Here is an 8,411-nt window from a genome sequence, read left to right on the forward strand (position 1 = left end):
CGGGTAGTTAAGGATAGTTCAGACTGAGGACTGATAGTTACTGGTAGTTAAGGTTAGTTCGGACTGAGGACTAAGAGTTACTGGTAGTTAAGGATAGTTTGGGCTGAGGACTGATTATTACTGGTAGTTAAGGATAGTTTGGGCTGAGGACTGATTATTACTGGTAGTTAAGGTTAGTTCGGGCTGATGACTGATTATTACTGGTAGTTAGGGATAGTTTGGGCTGAGGACTGATTATTACTGGTAGTTAAGGATAGTTTGGGCTGAGGACTGATTATTACTGGTAGTTAAGGTTAGTTCAGTCTGAGGACTGATTATTACTGGTAGTTAAGGTTAATTCAGGCTGAGGACTGATTATTACTGGTAGTTAAGAATAGTTTGGGCTGAGGACTGATTATTACTGGTAGTTAGGGATAGTTTGGGCTGAGGACTGATTATTACTGGTAGTTAAGGATAGTTTGGGCTGAGGACTGATTATTACTGGTAGTTAAGGTTAGTTCAGTCTGAGGACTGATAATTACTGGTAGTTAAGGTTAATTCAGGCTGAGGACTGATTATTACTGGTAGTTAAGGATAGTTTGGGCTGAGGACTGATTATTACTGGTAGTTAAGGATAGTTTGGGCTGAGGACTGATTATTACTGGTAGTTAAGGTTAGTTCAGTCTGAGGACTGATAATTACTGGTAGTTAAGGTTAGTTCAGGCTGAGGACTGATTATTACTGGTAGTTAAGGATAGTTTGGGCTGAGGACTGATAATTACTGGTAGTTAAGGTTAATTCAGGCTGAGGACTGATTATTACTGGTAGTTAAGAATAGTTTGGGCTGAGGACTGATTATTACTGGTAGTTAAGAATAGTTTGGGCTGAGGACTGATTATTACTGATTATTACTGGTAGTTAAGGATAGTTCAGTCTGAGGACTGATAATTACTGGTAGTTAAGGTTAATTCAGGCTGAGGACTGATTATTACTGGTAGTTAAGAATAGTTTGGGCTGAGGACTGATTATTACTGGTAGTTAAGAATAGTTTGGGCTGAGGACTGATTATTACTGGTAGTTAAGGTTAGTTCAGTCTGAGGACTGATAATTACTGGTAGTTAAGGTTAATTCAGGCTGAGGACTGATTATTACTGGTAGTTAAGGTTAATTCAGGCTGAGGACTGATTATTACTGGTAGTTAAGAATAGTTTGGGCTGAGGACTGATTATTACTGGTAGTTAAGGTTAGTTCGGGCTGAGGACTGATAATTACTGGTAGTTAAGGTTAGTTCAGGCTGAGGACTGATTATTACTGGTAGTTAAGGTTAATTCAGGCTGAGGGCTGATAATTACTGGTAGTTAAGGATAGTTCAGTCTGAGGACTGATAGTTACTGATAGTTTGGGCTGAGGACTGATTATTACTGGTAGTTAAGAATAGTTTGGGCTGAGGACTGATTATTACTGGTAGTTAAGGATAGTTTGGGCTGAGGACTGATTATTACTGGTAGTTAAGGATAGTTTGGGCTGAGGACTGATAATTACTTGTAGTTAAGGATAGTTCAGTCTGAGGACTGATAATTACTGGTAGTTAAGGTTAGTTCAGTCTGAGGACTGATAATTACTGGTAGTTAAGGTTAGTTCAGTCTGAGGACTGATAATTACTGGTAGCTAAGGATAGTTTGGGCTGAGGATCGGGTAAGACTGATAATTACTGGTAGTTAAGGATAGTTTGGGCTGAGGACTGATTATTACTGGTAGTTAAGAATAGTTTGGGCTGAGGACTGATTATTACTGGTAGTTAAGGTTAGTTCGGGCTGAGGACTGATAATTACTGGTAGTTAAGGTTAATTCAGGCTGAGGACTGATAGTTACTGGTAGTTAAGAATAGTTTGGGCTGAGGACCGGGTAAGACTGATAATTACTGGTAGCTAAGGATAGTTTGGGCTGAGGACCGGGTAAGACTGATAATTACTGGTAGTTAAGAATAGTTTGGGCTGAGGACTGATAATTACTGGTAGTTAAGAATAGTTTGGGCTGAGGACCGGGTAAGACTGATAATTACTGGTAGTTAAGGATAGTTTGGGCTGAGGACTGATTATTACTGGTAGTTAAGGATAGTTCAGGCTGAGGACTGATAGTTACTGGTAGTTGAGGATAGTTTGGACTGACGACTGATAATTACAGGTAGTTAAGGTTAATTTGGGCTGCGTACTTGGTTGAAATGTTAACTGCTGCTAGTTGAGGTTAATCCGCTGTTTGTGTTCTCCCCTCACCAAGGAAGGCTATCCGTTTGTGGTGCTTGTCCGATCGTTACGACAACTTTGCGTTCAATAATGTATCCATATTTCTCTATCATTTTTTATTTTCAAGTAAGATTTGCTTAAATGATATATGTTATATGAAGGTATGGAAAATCTCGAGGTTTTTTTTTTTTTTTTTTTTTTTTGTGTGTGTGTGCGTGTGTTTATCAGTTTTGGTACAAAAGTTATATGATTTTGTATACAGCTTGGATTTTTTCTCTGGCTATTCACAACATTTCTTGTCTGTATCCGATTTTGCGCATTTATTTACGATTTTATTAAATTTTTCGTTGTATATCAATAGAGTTAGGTTATATTCCCATTGCAGTTTTAATTTCGCGGTGTTTGGCACACAGGAAAAACTTTAGGTCGCGTATATATAGTATCAGATTTGTTACCAATCAATCAATGTTTTATTTTCATTCAACACAAAGTAAAGCAGGGGAAAAGGATATCAATACATTTATTACAAAATAAAAGCAAACATGCGTGAAAAAGTTACCAAAAACAGAGAAAAGAATTTTCAGGTTTTTCAGAAGTCCTACTTTGAATGTAGTTCAGACGCCCTGTAGATTTTAAGGTAAGAGTCCTACATCAGACGCCCTGTTGATTTTAAGATAAGAGTCTAGATCAGACGTGTTAATTGATTTTAAGGTCCTAGATCAAGGTAATGGAATGGAAAACTAAGTCATTTGCATTTTTTCGAATTTTAGCAATTTTGCTAAAATACCTAGGTTTTGTTTGTTTTTTGAAGGAGGGGGGATGTAATCTTAAAATTCATAATTGTATTCCAAATTTGTATCGTATTTTATTTTACATCAATGACATGCACATGTTACAGATATAGGTTCCTGAATTTTCAAGGTTATTTCTGAAAAGGTCAAGGTCACATGAAGATTTATGTTACCTCAAAAGTTCCTTGATTTTAATTTCGTTGGCACACGCAGGAACCCTATAATAGAAGAGGCCAAGTTCAGAACAGTTGTAAAATGATTTTCCTCTAGGCGAAGCCCTCGTGTTTGGTTGTCGGTTTTTTGTTTTAGTTTGATTTTCATAAAATCATATTTTGAAATAACTCCATACTTAAATCATAGTTGATGAGAGATTGAAAAATTATAAGGTGCGGATCTGAGAGGAATGAGGATGTGTAGTTGGATTATCAATGTTTTAGAAATATTCTTTCAAACAGTTGTTTTTTAAATGAAATAATTTTTGAATTAATTCTGCTTCATATGAATATCGAAACAAGTCAGCTAACAAAGGAGCACAATTCGTGCCCATGGTAAATCCGACAAATTGTTGGAAGACCTGATCACCAAAGACCACAAAGATATTGTCAATGAGGAACTCCAGCATAAATTTTATTTCAGCTTCAGGATACTTGTGCGTGGAATCTGAATGGTGTTAAACAAAGTAATTTTTAGGATGACTGATCACTAGATATGAATATTTTCGTTTTCCATTTTTGTTGAAGAAGCAACTCTCTATGATTTCAAAAAGTTTAGACTTTAATTTATCGTGAGGAGTGGTCGTGTAAAGTGTTGAAAAGTCATAGGTTTTGATGTTGTTGGTCTGAGAAAAGTTGTGCGATTTCAAATTAGCTAAAAGGTTTTAAGAATATTTTGTAATCCACATTTGATTTACACCACTTCTGACATATGTAGTCGCACAGTACGTTTGAAGTTTCTCCTTCACAGCTGTTAATATTTTCGTGAGGAGCAAAGATAGGGGCTTGGTAGAGCACTTACTGGATCCAGTGATGTATCTTTGTTTGTAAATTCACAACCTACAACTTACGATTTGTGACACTTTATCTAACCGTTTTCAACAATTTCGTTGTATTCCAGTTCCTCGATTCATATTGTGCGCCATATTTGATGCACTGAGGCTGAACTTCCGGTTATCAAGTTATTCGCATATGCCCATATAAGGTAGTGTTTACATTAATGCACGAGTACGGAGCAGAAACGGTTTCGTCGACATTGGAGAGGTTTAATTTTTTCTGACACTTTATGATTTTCCTTTCTTTGTCGGAATGGCTCGAGTATGTGTTGAACAACTATATTTTCACGCTGATTGCCATGCAATGTTTTGGTTTTTCAATAGATCCATTTACGAGATCTCGCGACAGCAAGCATGGCGAAGTAGAAAAAGAATATTGCATGTTGTAAATTATATTTGATGACAAACACCTTAGAGATGCCCACACGCAAAGTTGGTACTCTTTTTAGTGTCAACAACATTACAGACAAATACACGGAGCTTATTGCAAATTATTCATGAAAATATTTGTTCACCATTACGATGGGTGTCCGGGTAGCGCAGAGGTAGCGCTCTCGCTTCTCACCACTGAGACCCGAGTTCGATCCCCGTGATCAGCAGTGTTTGTAGGTGAGAGGGTATGGCGGTCGCCCGCTCGGACACGTGGGTTTCCTCCGAGTACTCCGGTTTCCTCCCACATAAATGACCCCCAGCGCAAACATCCGTGCATCAACAGGACCCCATTGGAAATAAGCTTTCGAGCTTAATGGGTTATCCTTAGTATCTTATGTATGTATGTTTGTGTGTAAGTGTATATACCGAATAAAATTTAATTATTTACTTATTAAGATCCTTTATTAAGATCCTTTGGATTTGTGACCCTATCCCGAAAAGTCAGAATTTAAAAAAATGGAGAGGGTTACATCATTGCAGCTAGCAGCTAACTACTGACCAGTCGACATGGGATGCTCACTCTTCCTAGACACCGGATCCACCTCTCATATGTCCTGGTGTCCATGTTTGCGTTATGAGATTAATCATTGTTCGTTATCTTCACCTTTTCATATAGCTTGATAACCTCTACTCAGTTTCAAACCGAACAATAATCCCTCGACAGGGAGCGGCCACAGGAGGGAGTAAAACGGTCATATTCATACACACTGTATAAACTCTTGAGTCTAGGTTTGTGTTTAAAATCATGTCCGGCGGGTAATGACAGGGCTATAATGTTTACAATGTCGGAGTTATATGTACACATGTACAGAAGAGCTAGGCTGTCGCTATTTATTATATCTTTCTAAACGTATTATATATAATGAGTAAAAAATCCAGGAATCAGGTAAGCGATGTGTCTCGTGGTCATATTGTAAGCGGACATCATATACATGTATATTAATTACACGTGGAATTGTTGCGTAAGTGAACGGGTTTCACTACACAACACGTGCTGCTGTAGTCAACGACGACGTCTTAGATTTTATGCTGATTCACACTTACGTTTGGCAGTAAACACGAAATGACCGGTCATCACCCGGACAATATTCTTTCACAATGAGGACGTGAGCAGTAATTGCTGAGATGGAAACACGAGAGCCTCATTTTATACCTACACCATTGTCGTAGCTTGTCTAGGTCCTTCATTTATACAGGATCGCAAGAAGATCGTATTTCAATAATTAACTCTACAGAAACAACATCAAATGAGAACTAATTTAATATAGATTCTTATTGTCACATGTAAGTTGATCAAGAAGCGCTCGGGCCTAAACAGTCACCTGAGTATCATGCAGAGCGTACAGAACTTAACTTAGGATATGTTGGCTTGTTGCATGTTGGTCGTATGAGATATTTTCTTTAAATCATAGAACTGGGTGTATTCAGTCTATTTTGTGATATACCATGTTTAATTCTGGTATTTCTGCAAAAAAGTTATTGCCTATTTTGATGACCTAGATCTTTTGCTAAAATGACCATGGTCAGTGGTACACCACTCTTGTTATAAAGATTGATTGGTTGTATATTGTTTAACGTCCCTCCCAAGAATATTTCACTCACATGGAGACGTCACCACTGCCGGTGAAGGGCTGCGAAATTTAAGCCTATGCTCGGCGCTTAGGGCCTATGAGCAGGGAGGGATCTTTATCGTGCCACACTTGCTGTGACACGGGACCTCAGTTTTTGTGGTCTCATCCGAAGGACCGCCCCATTTAATCGCCTTCTACGACAAGCAAGGGGTACTGAGGACCTATTCTAACCCGGATCCCCACGGGGTTGTTATAAAGATATGAGCTCCAAATGTCTATTCAGTTTCAAGTTAAATGGTAAATCAAAATTGATGTTTTCCACAAAATCCGACATAGGAATGTGTTCAAAGGATGTGTTTCATAACCTGATAATGTTAACGTAGAACTATTATTAAAGAACATAACTTCAATACATATATATACTACGTTTCTATTGTATTAATTTTTTAAAGTAGCCGAGGCCTGACCTACAAAATTATGGCCGACATTTTCACAGTGGTTAGAGTACTTTAGTTCAGGGTCACCCTCTCCGTCTTTTTTTTTTTTTTAGTGCGTAATTTAGCGAGGAGCACCATTAACGAAATGAAAATGAAGTTACTCACTTTCACTTTTATTTCAACATGGGATTTGATGTTTACGAGTCATACCGCGAGATGTCGCGAGATTATCTACTCGTGTTGTTGGTTGGTCGCTTGTTTTACGCCTCGTCGAGAATTTTTCACCCACAATGAGACGTCACCAGCTAGTGCCCGTGTAAAGTAAGGTATCTACAAAATGACCTCTAATGACAGTCTCTAACATTTCTTATTGACCTTGACCTTTGTCACATGACCTTGGTTTGGGGTTTAGAGTTACTGGGATGACTTATTCATAAACATTGAGAAAACATGCAGCATTGTTTATAAATATGAATTTAAGAGCTTTTTTATTTAGTGATTCGGTTACTTTTAAGACGGTAAGCAAGGGGGTATTTAAGAACAAGTCAATTCTGCGACCCTTCATACATAACTCATCTTCCATGGATTTTCTGAATATCAAGACGGTATAAAAATCTCCATTATCTCTCTATCATAAATGTGCGGCTATTAGGACCGTGAATCATAATCCCACCTGCAGCGGTTTAGATTAATTAACAATGATTGATGATCTCCCCCAGCGCTCTTTGAAATCTTTATTCGTCAAACATGTGAAATATTCATTATAGAATGTCTGTTGTTAATCTTGGAGGGGATATCTTCATGTTTATGACGTTGACCAATGGACGCGGGAGGGTGGTTTCCATGTTTCTGCCATTCCCGATCAAGTGGCACCTCAGTAACAGTGCGAGCTACACACTGCCGCAATACTGTACATGATGCAGTGACGATGGAGGGCAGCCAGCGAAAGCCGAATAAATCAAAAGAAGCAAAATTCAGTTTTGACATTTCTAAATTCTCCAGATGCACGATGTTTTGTGCAGAAAATATGCCTGTGTTTTCATTTCCCCCCTGTTAACACTTACTGGCGCTGATGAAGAGGCGCTCTCTCACTTTTGTATATTGATGAGGTTCTTAAAAGGTGCAATATGTAAACAGCTATACGACTCTAGTTACGGCGAAACTGTTCCAATATGTCTGAATAAACATTATAAAAACTCATGTTTTCTCAGCTTACTCTTTCATTTCAAAAGAGTAGGATTCGCCAAAATATTTATTGTGTTAAATGTGAGTCGAATTAAATCTGTACAATATGGCAAGGTCCCCTTATTTACCAGAACATTACATAATTACTATTTTGCGAACAAATTCTGCACGGATATTCATTGCCGTTTTCTTCTATGAAACTAAATCCCAAGCATCAACAAAAATTTCCATTTTTTTCCGGATCTCAAATCTTTTGGATTGTTATCTGAATAAAGTCATTTGTTGTATCACACAAAGAAACAAAACTTCATGTTACTTAGTGTTGGCTATGAAAGACATAACAAGATATCGTTAGATAGTGAATTCGTTGAATGCCAATTGATGGAGGGATTTCTGTATTCTGCTTTATGCGAGAAAGGTGAAGAATCGCTGCCTGCAGCCTGCTCTCGCTAATAGCCTTCGTCATATGCTATGGTGGATTTTTTTTTAGAAAATCAGTGGAAATACATACAATTATTAGTAAGGAAAGCCCGGAGGTGTAAGGAGCGACAGTCTATAATGCTTCTGTGTTAATTGTCAGTTGTCCTTGACGACCTGTAGGTATTAAAGCTTTCAACAACTTTACAGAACACTGTGATGTATTATTGAAACGAGTTGTCAAGTTCATTACATATTCATGCCATCTAGCAAATCAGGAACACATTACACTTGGACTAATATAAAAA

This window comes from Ostrea edulis, chromosome 1 (assembly GCF_947568905.1).
Source record: "Ostrea edulis chromosome 1, xbOstEdul1.1, whole genome shotgun sequence".
In the NCBI taxonomy this organism is placed as follows: domain Eukaryota; kingdom Metazoa; phylum Mollusca; class Bivalvia; order Ostreida; family Ostreidae; genus Ostrea; species Ostrea edulis.